The 20,156-nt window shown below is 53.5% G+C and overlaps 1 protein-coding gene across 2 annotated transcripts in view; it reads right to left on the reverse strand.

Moving 5' to 3' along the window:
• The window catches only part of EDAR (ectodysplasin A receptor), a 52,521-nt gene extending 32,772 nt beyond the window's left edge, over positions 1–19,749 (reverse strand). For both annotated transcript variants that reach the window (XM_061156288.1, XM_061156287.1), the window contains exon 1: positions 19,568–19,749. The gene's annotated coding sequence lies outside the window, so the exon portion shown is untranslated. The remainder of the gene's footprint in view (positions 1–19,567) is intronic.
• Positions 19,750–20,156: the final 407 nt, after the last annotated feature.

The raw sequence follows: 20,156 nt of genomic DNA on the forward strand, positions 1-20,156 counted from the left end.
AACACTCTGTGGATGGTGAGAATGAGTTCCCATTTCAGCAGGAGAATGAACCTGGGCTCTTGGGATGTTGTGACCGGTGTAAGGGGATTCCCAGGCCCAGGGTATCACAGGGGTGCCTGTTCCCAACCTGCCATCTGCAAACAGGGGGCCCTTCATTCAGTTCTGCCTGAAAAGACGTGGGCAAAAGGCGGATGGAAGGATGCCTGCACCGGCTGGACTAGCCGCAGGCTGGGCACAGCAGAGTCCAGCCCCACTCCAGCTTCAGCCTGTCCTGCACTTGCCTCCCCACTGCTTTCTCGGCCACGGGCTGAGGTGGCTGAGCCCAGCCTTGTCCAGGACAACAGCCACTCTCCACACAGCCGCTGAGCACTTGAACATGGCTGGTGCAATGGGAAACTGAGCCTTGGATGTTGTCGTTCAGTCGCCAAGTCGTATCCAACTATTTGCAACCCCATGGACTGCGGCACGCCAGGCTTTTCTGTCCCTCACCATCTCCTGGAGTCTTGGATGTTAATTAGCTTTAATCACTGTAAATGGATAGTCCCCTTTGGCTAGTGGCAACCCCACCGAGCAGACGGAAGACAGCCCTTGGGTCTCTCTGCCTCCTGGATGTTTTGATTAAGCATCTGGGCTTGTCCAGGTGGCCGTCTACCTCCCTATAGGATGGGCCAGGAGCTACAGTTCCCAGGAAGCCAAGCCTCCAAGTGGACCACGACCTTTCTGTGGGCCCAGTGGCGATGCTGTGCCCCAGCTAGATGCACGCCTGGGTCACATGACCAATCCGCCACCGATTCACTCATCCTTCCCCTAAATGGAGTGTGAAACCCAAAGTATGGGAAATGGAAGTTCATATTCTAAACAGCAAGGCAGACACTTTTGGGGGGAAAAAATCCCATGGTAACCAGAGACTGAAATGAGGACAATTTTTTGACAAGTAAGAGACTCCTATTTAAAGAACCAAGTTTCTAGGAACAAAAGGAACAGCAAATAGCAAACAAAGTCTAGGAAGAAAAAAGCGATGAAATAAATCCAGACGAGAGCTCAGGAAACACTGGACTTGACGCTGTTTGTCATGTGAACCCACTGCCATGGGTCGGGGGGTGTGTCCCTGCTCGGGGTGGGGGCTTCTCTGGGGAGACCCAGTCCTCCATCAAAGCCCCAAACTGCAGGCAACTCCATGCACCAGGGAGCATCACAAAAACACACTTAGCAGCATGTTTAGACTAAGCGATAACTCATTCATTCTAATTAAATCCTACAAAGTTCAGCTTAGTATTTAAAACGTATCTTTTTTTCACAGTCTGAGGCTTTTTGTCCTCAATTATACAGCCTCCTTGTTTTACACTAACTTCCTAAAAGCTTGCTGTTTATTTCATATTCCCCTGGAGAGTTAAAATTTGTGTCTCGTGGTGGTGGCGGCGGGGGGTTGGTTTCCCTGCATTCCCAAGGTCATGGTTCTGTCCTTTAATAACCACAAACGTCCCAGAGGGACTGTGACCAAGGAAGATCTGGGGGCCTCACCCTGCGGCCTGGCTCTGGCCCCCACAACTCCAGAGGGACATGGTCTCCCTCTTACCTTGGGGCGTCCATGTTCCCCTTCATCACACCACTGGGCACCACAGCAGAGCGCGGCCTCTGCCAACCCCAGGGTTTATGGTAATGGGGTGATGTTGGAGGGGGTGGCAAGAGCAAGGCTGGGATTTTATCACATCACATGCCAAATTCAGTATCGGCCTTTCATGTCTCTCAGCCCACCACCAGCCCATCTCCCAACTTGTGCCTCTGTACCTGCTCACCCCCACCCCCAGGCAAAGGTTTATTTCCTAAAAACTGGGAAAACCAGGTACTGGCAGCCTCAGACCAGTGCTAATTACATTGGGCTATAAAACTCAGGCTCAGGTCACTTATCTGCGCATAACGCTGGGACCCACCACGTACACCAAAAGTGTCATCTGAGCCCCAGATGGACGGGGTTCTATCAACACACCAAGAGTTCGGATCAGGCTGACTTGCAGGAATCCTCTCCTTTGGCTCTGTTCTGCCCCCACTTCCACCTCATGCATGTTTAAAATTATTTGTTTGTTTGTTTTTGGCTGTGCTGGGTCATCGATGCTATGCAGGCTTTCTCTAGTTGTGATGAACGGGGGCTATTCTTCGTTGCGGAGCACAGGCTCTAGGCACATGGGCTTCAGAAGTTGCAGCAAGCGGTTGAAGGCTCAGTAGTTGTGGCTCCTGGGCCCTAGACCACAGGATCAGTAGTTGTGGTGTATGGGTTTAGTTGCTCTGAGGCAGTGTGGGATCTTCCTGGACCAGGGATTGAACCCGTGTCCCCTGTAGGGACTTCCCTGGTGGCTCAGCTGGTTAAGAACATGCCAGCCAGTGCAAGAGATGCAAGAGATGTGGGTTCAATTCCTGGGTAGGAAGATCTGCTGGAAAAGGGAATGGCAACCCACTCCAGTTTTCTTGCCTGGAAGATCCCATGGACAGAGGAGCCTGGTGGGCTACAGTCCGTGGGGTCACAAAGAGTCGGACACGACTGAGCGGGCACACACACACCCCTGCATTGGCAGGTGGATTCTTATCCACTGTGCCACCAAGAAAGTCCCCGTCTCATATATAAAATTTCAAGAACTCAAAGATGTATCCACATCGAAATGTCTTTGTCATCTCTGTTATTAATATTTTTTGTTGAATGATCTTTTCAACGAGCTTCCAGACCTCAGGACGAGCTTGTCCCCGGCTGCGCCCCCTGGACGACCCTTTGTGGGGCCCGGGGAGTCCAGTGTCCATCATCTCTCCGGTCCCTGTGGAGCCAGAGCCTTGACCTCAGGACCCCAGTTATAGCAGAGCTCAGCACTGCCATCTCTGGTCCATTCCCACAGAGGGACTTATTTCTCCAGGAGGCGCTGGCCCGGCACTTTATGGTGAGGCGTCAGCTTGGCAGGCTCTGTCCATGGGCAGGTGCTGGGGGGTCCTTCCTACCCCTGCGCTGGAGGGGGGCTGCAGAGCAGGAGCCCAGGAGCCCACACAGCACAGCTCCCTCCCCCCGACCCTGGGGTCAGGCCAGAGAGAGGTACCAGGCAGAACCCCTTCATCAGGGCTGAGCAGATTCCAGCCAGTCCCGTAGGTCTGAGACCCAGTCCGTGCCATAGTCAGTTGTGGGTTCATATTTCACAGAGAAAACCAGGGGGTGGGGATTAAGAATATCAAAGGTAGACTTTGCTTTTGCTCAGCACTCAGTGCTGCCTGAGGCTGCAGTGAACGTGCTGGGGGCCAGCACACAAGGGTCTGCTGGCCGGGAGGGTGGGGATGGGGTAGGGGGTTGCGGGGAGGGGCCTGCTGCTCTCTGGTCTTCAAAGTTAGTGTTTATGGGATTCTTGCTTGTCTTTTCATCCTTTTTTTTTTTACTATCAAAGAGGCTTGTTACAGTCCTGTGTGACAAGTGACTTCCTGATTTTTCCGCCAAACAAGGTGGTTATAAAAGTTGAAAAGGATTAGGTGCTGAGGGTGCAGCGAAAGTGTCTGCAGACGAAGTCGTGCTTTTGATCCTGTAATTGCCTCAATTTTACTTCAAACCAACTTCATCCCCCCCCTTTTCCTCAAAGCTTCCAAGGACACAGACACTGGGGAAAACTAGACTGTGGATTTCTGTTTTTTCGAAGGTTTCATGTGCGGATTTTCTAGGAGGAAACTTAAGAACCCAAGGGATAAATTCTCTCCACGGAAGCATGTGAGCTAGTGCAGCTACTTCCCAGAGTCAAAGGATGGAGACACGATGAGTGGGATGGAATCCTGTCAGGGGATCCCGCCTGGCAAGTAGGGTGTGCATAGCAGGGCCGTGGCGGCTCCCATGTGGGGTGGATGTACGGGAGGCTGGGGGCAGCCCTGAGCCCCACATGCAGGGCATCCCAGGTTTGGGTGGAGAGGCCCCAGCCTGGCCCTCTGGCCCTGGGCATCATGCTGCTTGCCCAAGGGAACATCCCCTCTGGATCCCAGGGACCAGCATGGGAGCAAAGCTTCAGTTGGCATCACGGACACACAGGGGTCCCAGGTCACAGCAACTAAGTTTTGGTGGGTCGGGGACTTCACCCCATGTTGGGTGACCCTAAAGCCTGATATTCTGGGTGTTTATAGAAATACCAGTTTTTTAAAGAACACTGAATCCATGATGTGGGAGGGTCTGAAGTACCAGAGCAATGCAGACTCCAGCTCTGGACAGAGCAGTGGGCTGAGGGGCTCCCGCTCAGTCTGGTGTTCAGGCCACACCACCTCCAAGCGGGACCCTGGGCCTTCAGCTTCCTGCAGGTTAGGGCCTGAGCCCGTGCTCTGCTCAGCATGTGTCTGTAGACCAGCCATCCCAGCATCACCTGTTAGCAGTGTGAACACCCCCAGCCCTGAATCAGAACCTGCCTTTTGATCAAGTTCCCAGGTGACTCAGAGGCGCAGGGACACCCGAGGTGGGATGGACTTGACCCCGGGCACCAAGCCGTTTTCCGGGGCAGGTCCCCAGTGTTAGACTGAGAAAGCACCACATGTGTGTGTTCCAAGCTCTGCCTGCCACGTTGTGACATACACTACACTACACTACACACACACACACACACACACACACACACACACACACAAGGGGGAAGTAAAAACAGCAAGTGAAAGGCAGAAAAGCAGTACTTATCTCCTAATTGTGCAGAAATCTTTCTGGTCGTTTAAACTCTGAAAGTGGCTTCCCTTGTAGCTCACTAGGTAAAGAATCTGCCTGCAGTGCAGGAGACCTCGGTTCAATTCCTGGGTCAGGAAGGTCCCCTGGAGAAGGAAATGGCAACCCACTCCAGTATTCTTGCCTGGAGAATTCCATGGACAGAGGAGCCTGGCAGGCTACAGTCCATGGAGTCCCAAGAGTCAGACACAACTTAGCAACCAAACCACCATCATCACAAACTCTGAAAACCAGGCTTGTAGCATTACGTGTTGCCTTCAACACATTAAAATAAGTTCAGGAAATGCACTTTAATTTGTTAATGGTTCCAGTAAAAGCAGGCTTATTGAACAATAGACGTTTCATCTTGGGAATAGACTACAAGACTGAACAAATAGGAGTAACAGGTTTGCAATTTCTTTTCTTTCCCTGTGGGAATAACTATTTTTTAATAAAGCAGACTGACTCATCTGTCTCCTCAGACCACAGAGTGTGAGATTCCCCCACCTGCTTGTCCCCCCACCCCCGAGGACGCTCCCCCTGCTACCCCCTCACTCACACCCGGTGCTCATGGCCAGGGTCACTGCTGGGCAGCCAGGAGCCCAGGGCCTGGGCTGTGGCTAACAGGTTCGTGTTCAGCTCTTCTCTTGCCAACTAGTCTTCGCTCTTTGTGAAGGCATGCTCCTGTGCTTCTGCAAACTTGGTGTTCAAATCGCATCCCTGGAAGGCATTGTGTCACTGGGAGCTTGTCAGAAATGTGAGAGCCGGACCCACGCAGGCCCACAGTAACAAATGCTGCATTGTAGCCAGATGCCAGGGGACTCACGTGCCCATCAAGGTCAAGATTGTGATCCTGGAACAGTAGTCCTCAGTCCTGCCTCATCGCCAGCATCAGGGGACAGTTTCATTTTTAATTTTTAAGAATTTAAAACAGAAATTTATTTTTGGCTGTGCTGGGTCCTCGTTGCTGTGTGGGCTTTTCTCTAGTTGCAGGGAGTGGAGGCTACTCTCTAGTTGCGGTGTTTGGGCTTCGCATTGTGGTAGCTTCTTTTGTTGGGGAGCCTGGGCTGTAGGACACACAGGCTTCAGAAGCTGTGGCACATGGGCTTAGTTGCTCTGTGGCATGTAGATCCTCCTGAATCAGGGCTCAACCTGGGTCTTCCGCGTTGGCAGGCAGACACTTTACCACTGAGTCACCAGGGAAGCCCAGGGGGCAGTTTTTCAGACTGTGGGGTTCCTGGGCTCCATGCCGACCAAGTCAGCCTGGAGGTCTTGGTGAGTTCCGGGCACCCCAGCACGAGGCCGGGAATCCAGGAAGCAGCCAGACACAGAGAGGAACTGGGTGTTCGGTGCATAGATGGGCTGAGGGTCCAGGGTGTGAGGGCTTGGCTGGGCACTCTCTGAGCCCGGCGCTCGGGACTGCGAGGGAGGTGGAGTTTGGTGTGTGCAGTGGCTGAGGTTGGGGGTCCCCTGTTACCCACTTGGCTGTTTCAGCCACACCCTGGTGAGCCACACACGTGGCACTGAGTTCTGTCCCATAGATGAAGACTCACTGACCCAGGTCTTCAGAGGCTCAGGATGTTAAGCAGACAATGACAAGGAAATAAAAACACGAAGGAAGCAGGGCAGGGCAGTGTGGTCCCCACGCCTCTTGCTCGCGCCTTCACCTGTGGTCACCACGCCCTCCCCTCAGCCCTCCTGGCCGGTGTGGGTGCCAGCCTTCAGCCACTGCCCTTCCCAACCTGCCGTGCCAGGGCAGCAGCCCAGCAGGGGGGCCGTGGGCTTGGTTCAGGAACAGGGCATCTGGCCCTGCAGGCCAAGAGTTGCTAAACCAGCATCTGAATGAGGGGGTGGGTTTTCCCCCCTCTGCCATTTCATAACTGTGGCAGAACCAGAGTGAGAACTTGACAAAACTGAAAACAAGTGAATTGATAGCACCTGAATGATCTGCCAATGACTAGTAGCTGATGGCCCTCTAAGAGGGCGAGAAGGGCGACCAGGGAAAAGGTGGGCTCCTGCCAGCTCCACTTGCCCCACCTGTCTATTCTCCCCTTGGCCTTCTTGAATTTCCTTCTAGAGCTGGGCATGACCAGAACACAGCAACCTGCATCCCAGATCTAAGGAGTTTCCTACGAGGGTGCTTCCCAGGTGTTTGTAACGCACTTTCCCTCTTCAGTGCAAACAGGCCACGAGATGCGGGGTGTCCTCCGGGCAGGCTGGGGAGGGTGAGTGTGGCTCAGCCTCCAGGGTCCTCAGGGTCTGAGCCCCAGCAGTAAGCAGGTGCTGCACCATCTGCCCTGCAGGCAGCCGCTCCTTGAAGTACCCAGGATGCGAGGGTGTGTTTGCAGAGGGCCTGTCAGAATCCTCGGCCACACACAGACCCCAAACACCAGCAACTGTCTTCCATGGAGCTGCAAGCTTGGCTGCCCTTCATGCTCATGGTCTGATAGTGTCCTACAGGGAGGGACCTGGGCCCTCAATCCACCCCACCTGCTCCCACAGAGGCCAGCAGGGAGCCAGGGTGCTGGCGTGCAAAGTGACCATTCAGCTACCCTCTTCCTGGGCTGCAGGGTGACAAGCAACCACTGGTAATCCCCAGGTAATAAGGGAGTAGGTGGGGGCTCACAGTGACATGCGTGGGTACACACCACTCCACACACGTGTGCTGAATCATGGGGCCCCCGAGCTGGCAGCTGTGACCCTGTTTACAGAGGAAATCAAGGGGGTGAGGAGCCTGCCCAGCGTCCATGTGGGGAGTGTGGGGACACTGGGGTCTCTTCTGACCCCCAGGCCCTCCCATCGCTGCTCGCCGTCCAGGAGTCAGGGAGGCAGCTCAGCTCCCAGAGGTGGGGGTGGAGGGTTGCTTTGCCAATTCCAGGAGGTGGCTCAGGATGGAGGACAGAACTGAGTCTAAAGAAGTGGTTTTCACTAAGACTTCTTACTGTAGAACAGATTCAGACCTCTGGGAAAGCGGCAAACACTGTGCAGAGTTGGGGTGTGTCTCATAGCTCAAGTCCCTTCTGTTGAGACCTTCTGCTAGTAGATGTGTTTGTCTCAGCCGATGAGCCAGTGTTGGCGCCTCATGGTTATTACCAATATCCACGCTTGATCACCTCCCCCTGCTTTTTCCTGTGGTCCCCTAGCTGTCCCAAGAGCCCTCCTGGGAGCTCATCTCATCACATCAGCCCTGGGTGAGCTGCACCCCCGGGAGCTCCAGTTCCTTTATCAGAGGACAGCGTTAGGCTTGGACGTATGGGTCAGGGAGGGGCTGGAAGGGGCCGACATGCCCATAGATGACCCAGGGAAGGAGCTCGGCTTGGGGGCAGCTGTGCAGTGACGGGGGGAAGTGGACGTTGTCTCTTGTGGGACGGTCCCCACGTTTGCAGGTGGATGAGCCGAGGTGAATGGACATGGCCTGGAGTCCGGCCCAGAGCTCTGCCCAGAGCCTCCCCAAGAGGTCTGGTGGCCTTTCACATCTGAGTCCTTGAAGATCATGCCCTTTCTGATTATTCTTTTTATTAAAAAAATTATTTCTTTATAGCTGTGCTGGGTCTTTGTTGCTATGCACAGGCTATTCTCTAGTTGCGCTGTGTGGGCTTCTCATTGCAGTGGCTTCTCTTGTTGAAGAGCTTGGGCTCTAGAGCACAGTCTCAGTAGCTATGGGGCACAGGCTTAATTGGCCCCCAACAAGTGGAATCTTCCTGGACCAGGGATCAAACCCATGTCCCCTGCATTGGCAGGCAGGTTCTTAATGACTGGGCCACCCTGGGAAGTCCTGACCATTCTTTAAATAGGTGTTACGGTGGGCTCCATGCTTTCTCATGGGAAGACCCTCTCACTAACACGAGATGTCTGAGATGAGGGCGGCAGGGCCTTCGGTGTTTGTGAAAGGCCAGGAGGCCTCCCCAGGCCGAGAGGGAGGACCACCTTCTCTTGCTCAGCCTCACTCACAGAAGCTAATCACGCTCCAGTCAGCTCTCACTGGATGCAGGCCTCACGCTGCACTGCAGGAGTGAATTCTGATGTAGACAGGGTTTAGGGTGTCATGGACCCACACCCTCAAGGAGCCTGTTTCATCCAGGACTTCCAGCAACTGTCGTCCTATCACCCCAGGCTGCAGAGCACCGTCCTCCCCTCCTGGGGAGGGGGCGTCTCTGCAGGGCTGCCTGGGGGTCATGACCTCATGTCCAGGGGAGGCCTGCTGGGATCTGTCTGCTCTGAGAAGAGCTGAGTATCTCCTAGAAACACATTACTGGTTTTCAGGGTACAGATGGATCCAGGCAGAGTTCAGGAAAACACACCCATCCCAGGTCCAGACACCCCTTGTACTTCTGTAGTTCCCAATAGTCACCATCTGACTAAGTGGCCAGGTCTCTCCTGTTTTTGTTGTCTAGTTGCTCAGACATGTCCGACTCTTTGTGACTCCATGGACTGTAGCCCACCAGGCCTCTCTGTCCATGGGATTATTCTCCAGGCAAGAATACTGGAGTGGTTGACATACCCTCCTCCATGGGATCTTCCTGACCTAGGAACTGAACCCACATCTCCTACAATGGCAGGCGGGTTCTTTACCCTGAGCCCCCAGGGAGGCCCAGCTCTCTCCTAAGTCTCATTAAATACAAGAAGGTCATTTTAAAAATCACCAAAAGATCAACTGGTGGGTTTTGGGGTCTTTGTAAATCTGCACATTTGTGATATTTTCTTAAAGACTCAGAGTTTCACATTTTGTGCTGAGCAGGCTTCTGAGGGACCCTCATGTGTGGGGAACACGCAGATCCTCCCACAAAGGGCGGAGAGCTTTAGAGAATGAGCATTGCTTGTTTTCAGCAGTGATTTTTATAAATCATTAACTTTGACTAGTAAATATTAAATTAGCTGGTTAGAATCTGAGACGCAGTGAAGCGCGGTCACAGGAAATGGATTTTGAAGCAGTAGGAAGGCCAAGCCAAAGTTCTGATGCTAGAGGGTTTCAGTGTGGCCTCTTGATGTAAAGCCAGAGAAAAGACAGAAAAAGCCGTCTGGAAGCAGGGGGCATCAGCGAATTTGTTAGCACAGCTGCAGACTGGGTTAAATTAAACCAACCCAACAGGAGAATAATCCACACACAGAGCTGAAGGAAGCAGATAATGTAAACGCAAATGAACACAATTTGAAAGTTTTCCAAAAGGAAACCATTAACCCTTGGGGGTTTTCAGCAGGGGCGGGGGTGTGTGCGGAGCAGATGCTGAATCTCCAAGGAGGCTCAGGTGTCTAGTGCTTCCTGAAGCCTAGAAGTGCCAGCTCCAAAATGATGCCCCATGAGGAGGAAACAGGTTCACTCAAAGCTCCTGGACGCTGAGCCATCCAGGCTGTGAAGGCTCCCCCTGCCTGCCGCCTCTCTGCCCCCAACTCGTGCATTTGTTCATCTTCCTCCCTGAGAACTAAACTCAACTCCTAGGACAGACAGAACTCTCTGGCTGTTGGCTAAGATATTGTCCAGCCAGGAGACTGAGAGCCAGATTGGCCGCTTGCCTTTGGCCACTGTCTGCCCCCTTCACTGGGGCCACAGGAGGCCGCCCTAGGCCCTAGCTCCACCACCTCCCAGCCTGGTCCCTGCCTCATCCCAAGCTGTTTGGCTGTTGCATTTCCTGCATGTGCATCTTACACACGGCACCCCAGGAACAGAGCGTGTAAGGCAATACCCCCTCCCTGCCCAGGAATTCTGAGGCCAGAGTTGCCCTTTGTCCGAAACACGGGGAGTGAGGAGGGCAGGGGGAGGGAAGGATGGAGAGAGCCCTGGGCGGGTAGGGGTCAGCGGGGGGAAACACGTCAACACTGGGGGATGTCACACAGTGGTCATCAGCACCTGGCCTGATGGGGAGGAGCTGCTGCTCTCACCCTGAGGACCACTGGTCCCTCGAGCAGAGTTTTGGTTTTTTTTTTTTTTTTTTAAGATTTATTTATTTGCTTTTGGCTGCTCTGGGTCTTCGATGCTGCTCAGGCTTTTCTCTAGTTGTGGCGAGTGGGGCTACTCTTGGTTGTGGTCCTCGGGCTTCTCTTGGTCCAGAGCATCGGCTCTAGGGTGCGCAGGCTTCAGTAACTTCAATGCACAGGCTTAGTTGCTCCTCGGCATGTGGGATCCTCCCTGACCAGGGATTGAACCCGTGTCTCCTGCACTGGAAGGCAGATTCTTTACCACTGAGTCAGCAGGGAAGTCCTGGAGTTTATTTTGACCGTGTTTCCTGACAGCGGGCAGAACTTGGGATGGGATATCGCAGTCCTTATGCGGGCCCACTGTCAGTGTCTGTCCCCTGCTGCCTCATGTTCTCCATCTGAAGCCCAGCCTGGCTGGCTCCTGGTTGTTCTTTAACCTGAGCTCATTCCATCTTCTCCCCGGCGTGCTTCAGTGATTCCAAACAGATCGGGGTTCTCAGGAGAGTCACATCCAAAACCTCCTCCCTGAGGGCCCAGGAGGAAGCCTCCCTCCGGTGGTGGCAGAGTACCCACCCCATGCCCTGCTGTGACCCCAATCTCCAGACAGACTCTCTGATCACACGACAGGGCTGGGCTCACACTCTGATGGGGACGTTTATGCAGGGTTGTGTGAGTAGGGCTTACACAGGAGTTTTGGGGTCGGAGCTGCCGTTTACATGGACTGTGGCCAGGGAGGGCTTCTGTGATGAGGTGGTGGGTAGCAGAGACCCAAGGGGTGAAGGAGGCACAGACGTCCTGGGTGAGAGCTCGTTGGCGGGAGAGCAGCAGAGGCAGCCCCTGTGGGTCGCGGCGCGGCAGCAGGAGTCTGGAGTGTTACGGTGAGGGCAGCCAGGCACCATGCTCTGTGGGGCTCGCCTACCCTGCTCCGTCCTCCTTGGGGCACCTGCCCCAAGCCACGTGATCTCGGGCTTTGGTGCCCAGCTGGCAGGGGTGGCTGTCCCAGGATCTGGTGCTCAGCCTGCCCAGGGCTTTAGCAATCTCTCCAATTTGCCCCACTCCCAAAACAGTTATGATACAAACTTAAATTTCCATCTAATCTGCAGCTGCCGCCCCCCTCCCTGATCTGCCCTCTAGAGGAGCCGGGGGAGGGGGGACACTGCCAATTAGCAGGATGAGCTCCTGGATGTCACTCACCCCTGAGCCTCTGCCAGGCATCCAAGAAGGAGTGATGCACCCCATCTCACAGAGTGAATGAGAGGGGAACCCTGGAAGGCAATCAGTGTCCAGTAAAGGCTGCTTCATATCAACATTTTCTGGGCACCTACTACATGCCAAATAGATAGGGAAATAACGGAAACAGTGACAGACTTTATTTTCTTGGGCTCCAAAATCACTGCAGATGATGACTGCATCCATGAAATTAAAAGATGCTTGCTTGCTCCTTGGAAGCAAAGCTATGACCAACCTAGACAGCATATTAAAAAGCAGAGACATTACTTTGCTGACAAAGGTTGGCCTAGTCAAAGCTATGGTTTTTCCAGTAGTCATGTATGAATGTGAGATTTGGACTATAAAGAAAGCTGAGTGCCGAAGAATTGATGCTTTTGAACTGTGGTGTTGAAGAAGACTCTTGAGAGTCTCTTGGACTCCAAGGAGATAAAACCCATTAATCCTAAAGGAAATCAGTCCTGAATATTCATTGGAGGAACTGATGCTGAAGTTCCAATACTTTGGCCACCTGATGCGAAGAAATGACTCATTGGAAAAAACCCTGATGCTGGGAAAGATTGAAGGCAGAAGGAGAAAGGGATGACAGAGGATGAGATGATTTGATGGCATCACTGACTGGATGGACATGAGTTTGAGTAAGCTCCAGGAGTTGGTGATGGATAGGGAAGCCTGGCGTGCTGCCATCCATGGGATCACAAAGAGTCGGACACGACTGAGTGACTGAACTGAACTGCATGCCAGGCACCTGCTCCAGACCAGAGGGAGCCCCCATGTTCAGAGAGGGCATGGCTACAGCCCAGGGTGGGTGGTGGGCCCCACTGTCCAGTCCCAGAGGACTCTGTCCTCTTGTTTGTGTGAGTATCAGGCTGGTTTTCATTTTGTTTTAATGTGTGTATGTGTGTGTTCAGTTGTATCTGACTTTGCAACCCCATGGATTGTAACCTACCAGGCTCCTCTGTCCATGGGATTTCCCAGGCAAGAATACTGGAGTGGGCTACCGTTTCCTTCTCCAGGGGATCTTCCTGACCCCTGGAAGGTGAAGGAACATGGACATGAACAGAGATGGAACATGCATCTCTTGTATCTCCTGCCTTGGCAGGCGAATTCTGCCTCCTGTGCCACCTGGGAAGCTTTGTGTTAATAATTTTATTTTATTTATTTATTTTTGGCTACGTTGGGTCTTCATTGCTGCATAGGCTTTTCTCTCGGTATGGTGAGCAGAGGCTACTCTCCTTGTGGTGCTCAGGCTTCTCATTGTGGTAGCTTCTCTTCTTGCAGAGCACAGGCTCTAGGCACACAGGCTTCAGTGGTTGTGGCATATGGGCCTAGCTGCTCAGTGGCATGTGGGTTCTTCCTGGATCAGGGATCAAACCCGCGTCTCCTGCATTGGCCAGCAGATTCTTCACCACTGAGCCACCTGGGAAGCCCCTGTGAGGCTGTTTGTGCTGGTTCATTCTTTTCATCCTATGAGCCATGAGAACAGAAGTCAGGCCTTCTTTTTCTTTTAGATCCTCTTCCAAAACCTTAAGCAAGATTCAGAGCATAAGAAAGCACCCAGTGAGGCCCCAAGAAGCGTTCTTCAGGTAACAGGAAGGACGACCCCTGTTGCACTGTCCAGGCTCCTGTTGAGAACCTTTGAGACAGGTGGAAGGATGATCACTGCAGGAGGCCTGCACCTCCAGAGGCCCCGCTTTGATTAATTGATGCTGCAGGAGGTAAACAGCCAGCTCCTTAGGGAACAAGGACGCGTGTTGGTGTCTCCATTCTGTTGATTCTGTAAACATAAGGAAAGGCCAGCATTCTGCTGTTCTGACTTTTGCAATCATCACAAAATAAATATTTGCCTTCAAAAGCAACAACTGGGAAAGCCATCAGGGTAATATTCTCAAGCGCCGCCCCCACATTGCAGCCAGTCGTGAAGTCAGAGCCAAGAGCCGCGTGTGGTCTGTTTGGATGATGATTTTTGTGTGGAAACTTGAGGCTGGAGACTGACAGGCAGCAGTTTGACAGAAAGTGTGGTTTCTGGGTTTTAAACACCTGTGTGCTTGCTCAGTCGTGTATGACTCTTCTGCAACCACATGGACTATAGCCCACCAGGTTCCTCTATGGGATTTCCCAGGCAAGAGTACTGGAGTGAGTTGCCACTTCCTATTCTAGGGGTTCTTCCCGACCCAGGGATTGAACCCACATCTCCTGCATTGGCAAGCAATTCTTTGCCAATTGCGCCTCCTGGGAAGCCCCTTTTAGAGTCCACTTAAAACTGAATGTCCCCAGTCACAGGGACATTCTGCCTTGGTTTCCTCTGACTGTAAAATGAGGAGCAAAATGGCTTAAATGGCTGCTATCAGAGCATCAAGTCATTTGCTCAGACCTTGGGGTCATGGGGACAGGGCTGGGCCTGCCGGAGCCACTGGGGTAAATCAGGTGTCTTTTGTATGTTTGCACATCTTAGGGATGGATCTCTCTCTCCAAATCCCCCTAAATAATGAGCTGAAATTTAAAGAGGTTCTGCTGAAATTAAAAGACATGGGTTGGACGATTTATCTCCCTAAAGGAGCCCGTCAGCTGAGAACCACACTGTGCGCTGAGACACCACCCTGCCCCTGCCACTGCCCGCTTGGTTCTGCCCTTTATAGAGATGCCAGTTTTCTGCAGAGGACAAAGTGTCTAAACAGCCCTGAAGTGTGCATTCTGAGAGATTTTCTTCATTTTATGGGCAGGAAGTCTTAGGAACAGCCACTCTGAGCCATTATTAAGAACTAAATCTTAAAGAAAATGGACCTTGAGAGTCACGAAGTGCCTTTAAGAAAGTATACTTCAATATTTTTAAAACTTAGGGCTTTTCTGGGACTGATGTGATGTTCATTAGGTAAGAACACAGGCCTCAAACAAACCATTAAAGCCATAAACATCTACAAGGTCAACAAAACCACCCAAACCAATAGATATTTGCATCCATCCGATCCCTCGCCATGGTCTCCGGTACCATCTGAGCACTGGCCGGATGCCAAGTGGACAAGCCCCCCTTCCCGCCCCCCAGCTCATCCTCAGGACCTGTCCATGAGCTCACACTGCCCCAGGCACCCCAGAGACCCTTCCTCTAGGATGACTTCCTGCCCAATCCATTTCCATGGTCCTGTTGCTTGGGAGAAAATTTACACCTGCCAGATGCCTGCGTCCACCTGCTGGATGGGCCAAGCAGCCACGTTCTCCTAACTCCTCAAGTGCCAAGTACAATGGACAGAAGCAGCTCTGACTTGCCAGCTGGGCGCTAAACCGATCCTTGACTCAGTGCCCCAACAGCTCCCTGGACGGAGGAGGAGGCTTCCAAACGGACCCATCAGGGCACTGCCCTGTCCACCCAGCTCTCTCTCTCCCCCAGTGCTGGGAAATGTGTCCCCATCTCTGCAGGAGAGACATGGGGAGTGGAGCCGTGAGGGGCTCTGGGCGGACTGTGGGAGCATCTGGTCCAGCTGCCAAGGGTGGAAGGCCATGTATCTGCCTCTACAGGAATGTTAAGTGTTTCCTTCCAGTTTGAAACTTTTAAAAATGTAAGCATGTTTCAAGTTGAGATCTTTAAACATTTTCTCAGAAAGGGCCCCTTTGTCACTGTTAATTTCTAAGAGAGCCGATGTTGGGTTGAAAGCCCAACTGCTCCTATTGCCTGCCTCCAGCCCCACCAGCCCCACCAGGGCCCTCAAAAAGAGGCTACTTGCAGATTGACTCGTGGGGGTGGGTTTCACTGTACTCCCTGGTCTTGCTGTGGGCACTGAGGGTCTCCAAACGACACTGTACCATCTAGTCTGCCTTCCCACTGCCCACAGTGAGGCCCAAACTCCTTGCCATGGCCTCCAGCCCTGCTCCCTCCATCCTCAGTCTCCTCCCAGCTCCTGTTCACCTCTTTTCCCTCAGCTGTAGCCACACTGCCTGCCTGCTGGGGTGGGGCGTCTCAGGTGCACCCCCAGCTGGCCACCCCTCAGATTGTACTGCTCAGGAGGGCCCTCACTCTGACGCAGCTCTTCTCTGCCCACGTGTGTGTTTGTTCCTGGTCCAAGGTTTACTGAAGGGTCATTTTGTGTCTGGACTGTGGCTCCGCTCTCCTTGCTAGGAGGCCAGCATCCCAAAGCGGGGTCATTTCCACCACCACCCATGCAGCCTCGTGTCTCCAGTCCCAGGGCGGTGCCTGCACCCTAGCAGGTCCTCAGAAAAGATTTGTCAGATGAATAAACGAACATTAAACATACTCGGAGACTGAACAACCACAACAATGAAACACACATTAAATCCGCCATGAAATCCTGCCTTCTCTCTCCTGGGTGCAAAGTTTAAGAACTATTGAACTGGAAATACAGTATCATGGACATTTTAGTGGGAAAGATTTGGCCCGATAGCTGTCAAACCACGGCCTCTCGGTTTGCGTCTGTAATCTGGATTCGTGTGTCTGTCTTCACGTCCTGAGAAAGTGCTTTATGCCAGGATTAAGGCGCTGTTGGCAGAATTTTCTCCCTATTGTTCTTGGGTGACTACTACTACTGTCTTATTTCAGTGTTTGGGCTCACCTTGCATTTGCTAGATCCAACTTCTGAAATGTGTCAGCCGTGAAGGATCTAGAAACAGCAGAGCTGAGCAGGGCTTCCGAGCACAGTGATGGCAGCTCCGCCCATCGGGAGAGGGGCTTCCCAGCCGGGCACAACCTCACCAAGTACAGGGTATGGCCTGCGAGTGACTGGGGACTGGACTCAAGGGAGTGGGTCATGGCTGCCCTCTCACGTGAGTGCATCTCCCCACGGAAGGCTCGGCACCACCATCCTGCTGGACCCATCTGCTGGAGACAGAGTTCTCCGAGAACTGTGTACCCAGGACTCCAGGCATTTCTGGGGCCCCTGGCATCTGCCTGTCCCACCCTGGACGACTGGGCACCAGGCTTGAAGGAGCACCACGTCTCCGAACCCAGAGGGGTGGCTCTGCCAATGGGATCAACCCCATGGTGGGATTAGAACTGCCAGCAACCTTTCTCTGACTCGAAATATCCCACCCACCACCCACCGTGGACACTATCACTGAGCGCCCTCCACTCTCGAGGGGCACTGAAGCCGCCTAGGGTGGTGGGATCCCTCACCCACTCTCAGGCCAGGCTCACCCTGCCCCAAGATCCCGGCTGTGCTTCTCCTGAGCTCCGACCTTGTGGGATCACCCACCTAGGGTAACAACTCTGCTCCTGGGACAGACCCTGGAGAGGAGTTCAGTGAAGAGCAGTCTCACTGTTCCTGCTGACAGAGGCCAGGCCTGAACCCCAGGGCCATGTGAACACCTTTGTTGCTAGACTCATCAGACTGAATCACCTGAAATCCCTGTGGTCACCTGTCTGCACTGCAGAGACAGCCGCACCTCATTTCCACCTTGCTTTCCTCTGTCACCAAATCTTTGTGGGGGCAGCTCCCCGAGATAATGCGTGGTGTCAGGGCTGACACGACCCCTGAACTTGAGGTCGGCCTTTCATACCTGGGATGTTGGGGCTGACACGACCCTGAACCGAGGGGTGTACCTGGGGTGTCTGGCACCCTCTCGGCTCATCCCCACAGAGGCAGCAGCAGTAGGTCTGGTTTCTGCCGACTTTCCACCTACAAGGCGCGCAGCACGAGCCTGAGTGCTGGGTGCTCCACCCCCATCAGCCACGCTGGGGTCACACTGTCACTAGCCCTGCGGCCGGGCATCCCTTCCCCTCTGGGCCTTGATTCCCTTGTTTGAAAAGCAGAGAAGACAAGCATGAAAGTGTGAAGTGTAGAAACACAGAGCAGAGGCTAAGTGCCCACATGTCCATTATCCCTCGCTTTATTTCAGGCAATAAAATCTGAGATTGAATAAAATTCTAGCCCACGCATGTGAGCGCACGGCAGACAGCATCCTCACCGTGACACAGGGGCTCCACCTTTGTTTCCTAACTGATCTAATGCGCTAAGTGAGCTTAATGCAAGTTAATTAACGATGCTGTTGGCAGGCGGAATTACCTGAGCAGAGCCTCGAACAGCATCAAAGCCAGGAGCCGGCAGGTGTCGGCCGGGACAACTGAGGGAAGCAAGCCCGGGAGGGAAGCTTGGGCGGCGTGCAGGCAGGACCCGGGGGCCAGGAGGGGACCGCCGGCTGAGCACTTCATCACTGGGCCAGCTTCCAACACACCATCCTGTTTACAGCTTCTGTGTTTGAATTTCAGGTTTACCTGAGTCTTTGAAGCTGGGTTTCTGGGCATTTCCTTGAGAATGAACTTCATTTTTTTGCAAACTGCAGAAGTTAGGAAGAAAACTCGTGTGACCTGTCTTTCATCGATGGTCCTTGGGGACCTCAGGAACTTTGATGGGAGGAGGAGGCCCCCAGTTAAAAGAGCCGGTGGAGTTTACACCCTGTGATGTGGGGGTCTGTGCATGGCGGAGCTGCATGAGGGGCTGGGGTTACACATTGACACCCAGGGAAGAGGGCGAGGCCCCCTTCAAGTCTGAACTTCACAAATATGAATCTTCCACAAAGCGAATACCGTGTTTACTCTCAGAAACTGGATGGTAATCAGAGAGTGAAGTTCAAACATTTCAGGGAAATTTTATTTACTTTTTTCTCCAAAGACATGTGCTTCCAGGACTGCCCTCCAAATGCGTTGTCATAGGACTGTCCTTCACCGCCTGGCTCACCCTGGGGAGGGGATAGGGGCAGAGAGACCCCAGCTTAGCCAGCCCAGGCAGGGCCTATCCTCTCCCCGGCAACAAGGGACCCAGGGTGTCATCGGGATGAACGCCCATTCCCCAACTTTGCAGAGTAGCCCTCTCTATGGCAGACCCTGTCAAGATGTAACATGGAAGGTATTAAGGCTCAGAGATCTCAGAATTGGGCAGGAAATATTTCTGTTATCTGAACTGATTCTTTTTTCTCCTTTGGTTCATCATAGTTTTTCCCTCTTTAATATTTGAATCAGCTGCAGTTTCACCCTTAGTTGCAAAGTGTCTCAGCACAACTTCAGAACCTCAGACAGGACGGGCTGAGCTTCCCCTCTCATCGCGATTACCCCCCCGACTCCGTCAAACTCCCCCAATGGATGGAGGAACTTTTGCTCCTCCTCACCCCTGTGGCTTTACCGTCCCTCTCGGACCCTCCCCCACCCCGTCCCACTGCCCAACACCTCCAGCCTCCTGGGAGAAGCAGGTGCAGTTACGGCGGGAAGATGGGGAATCAGTGACTCTGGGGCAGGAGCCCTAGTTGCCCCTGAGCTGTCAAGGTATCACAGCCGGAGCCACCAGACAAGTGTCTCCACCCAGTCACTCTCTGTCCCCCCACCCACCCCAAGACATGGGGGCCATAACTTTGGCCTTGATTCAGAACCACCCAGGTAGCTCCGAGGACCCTTGGGGTCCCCCGCTGCTGCGCACAGCACACCTCCAGGCTCCAGGAGACCCCAGGGTCTCAGCACTGAGCCCCTAAACCTACTGAGCACACAGATGCAGCTCCTTCGCCAGACACACAGCTAGTAGCAAAATGGGGTGTCTAGTGTTTCCCTGAAAACAAAGGAACACTCTCAGGTCTTAGAACCAGTAGCACAGACGCATAGTAACCAGGAGAGCTTGTTGAAACGCAACCCAAAAATGACACACATTTCAAAAATGCACCCGGGCTGTCCCGGATGGTGACACCTCCATCTCATCCATAGCCCAACCGCTTAGGAAACCACGAGAGAAGGATAAGCCTTACCTGGACCCCACTGGGGGTTCTGTTTCCAATCCCAGCAGAAGATGGTCCTTGAAGAAAGCCAGGCTCCGTCCCGTTGCGGCGCCTGGGCTCACAGATGGCTGCAGGCCGTGTCCAGGGAGCAGGTGCTGGTGGGGCAGGCGGCCACAGAGCTGCCTGGGCTCCGGTCTCTCACTGTCAGCCCACTTCCCTCCGCTCCCAGGACTCCGTGCTCTTCCCTGACTGCCTGTCCCCTCCCGGGGCCTCCCGCATGTGGGCTCACCTGCGCCCTCTAGAGGCTTCTCCCTGCAGCGGCCACCAGGGTTGGGCGGGGGCGGGGGTGGGGGGGGACAACTCTGCTCCGGCCCCCTACACCTGCTCTGACTTCCTGCCCAAAGACACCTTTGGAACTATAAAATCACTGACTCCCTTTACTCAGGGGGGGATGGTCTTGCTTCACTTCAAACAAGCAAAGCCTTTGGGCACAAGAACAGCAGAAAACTAAATTGGCATCAAAATCCTGTTCATCAAAGTGCTCACCCAAGGATCCCCACTGAGAAAACCACTGACTGGGCTACTGCCTCCATCCAGCTGTGAAGCCCCTTCACTGTTC

This window comes from Dama dama, chromosome 11, assembly GCF_033118175.1.
Source record: "Dama dama isolate Ldn47 chromosome 11, ASM3311817v1, whole genome shotgun sequence".
NCBI classification, from domain to species: Eukaryota; Metazoa; Chordata; class Mammalia; order Artiodactyla; family Cervidae; genus Dama; species Dama dama.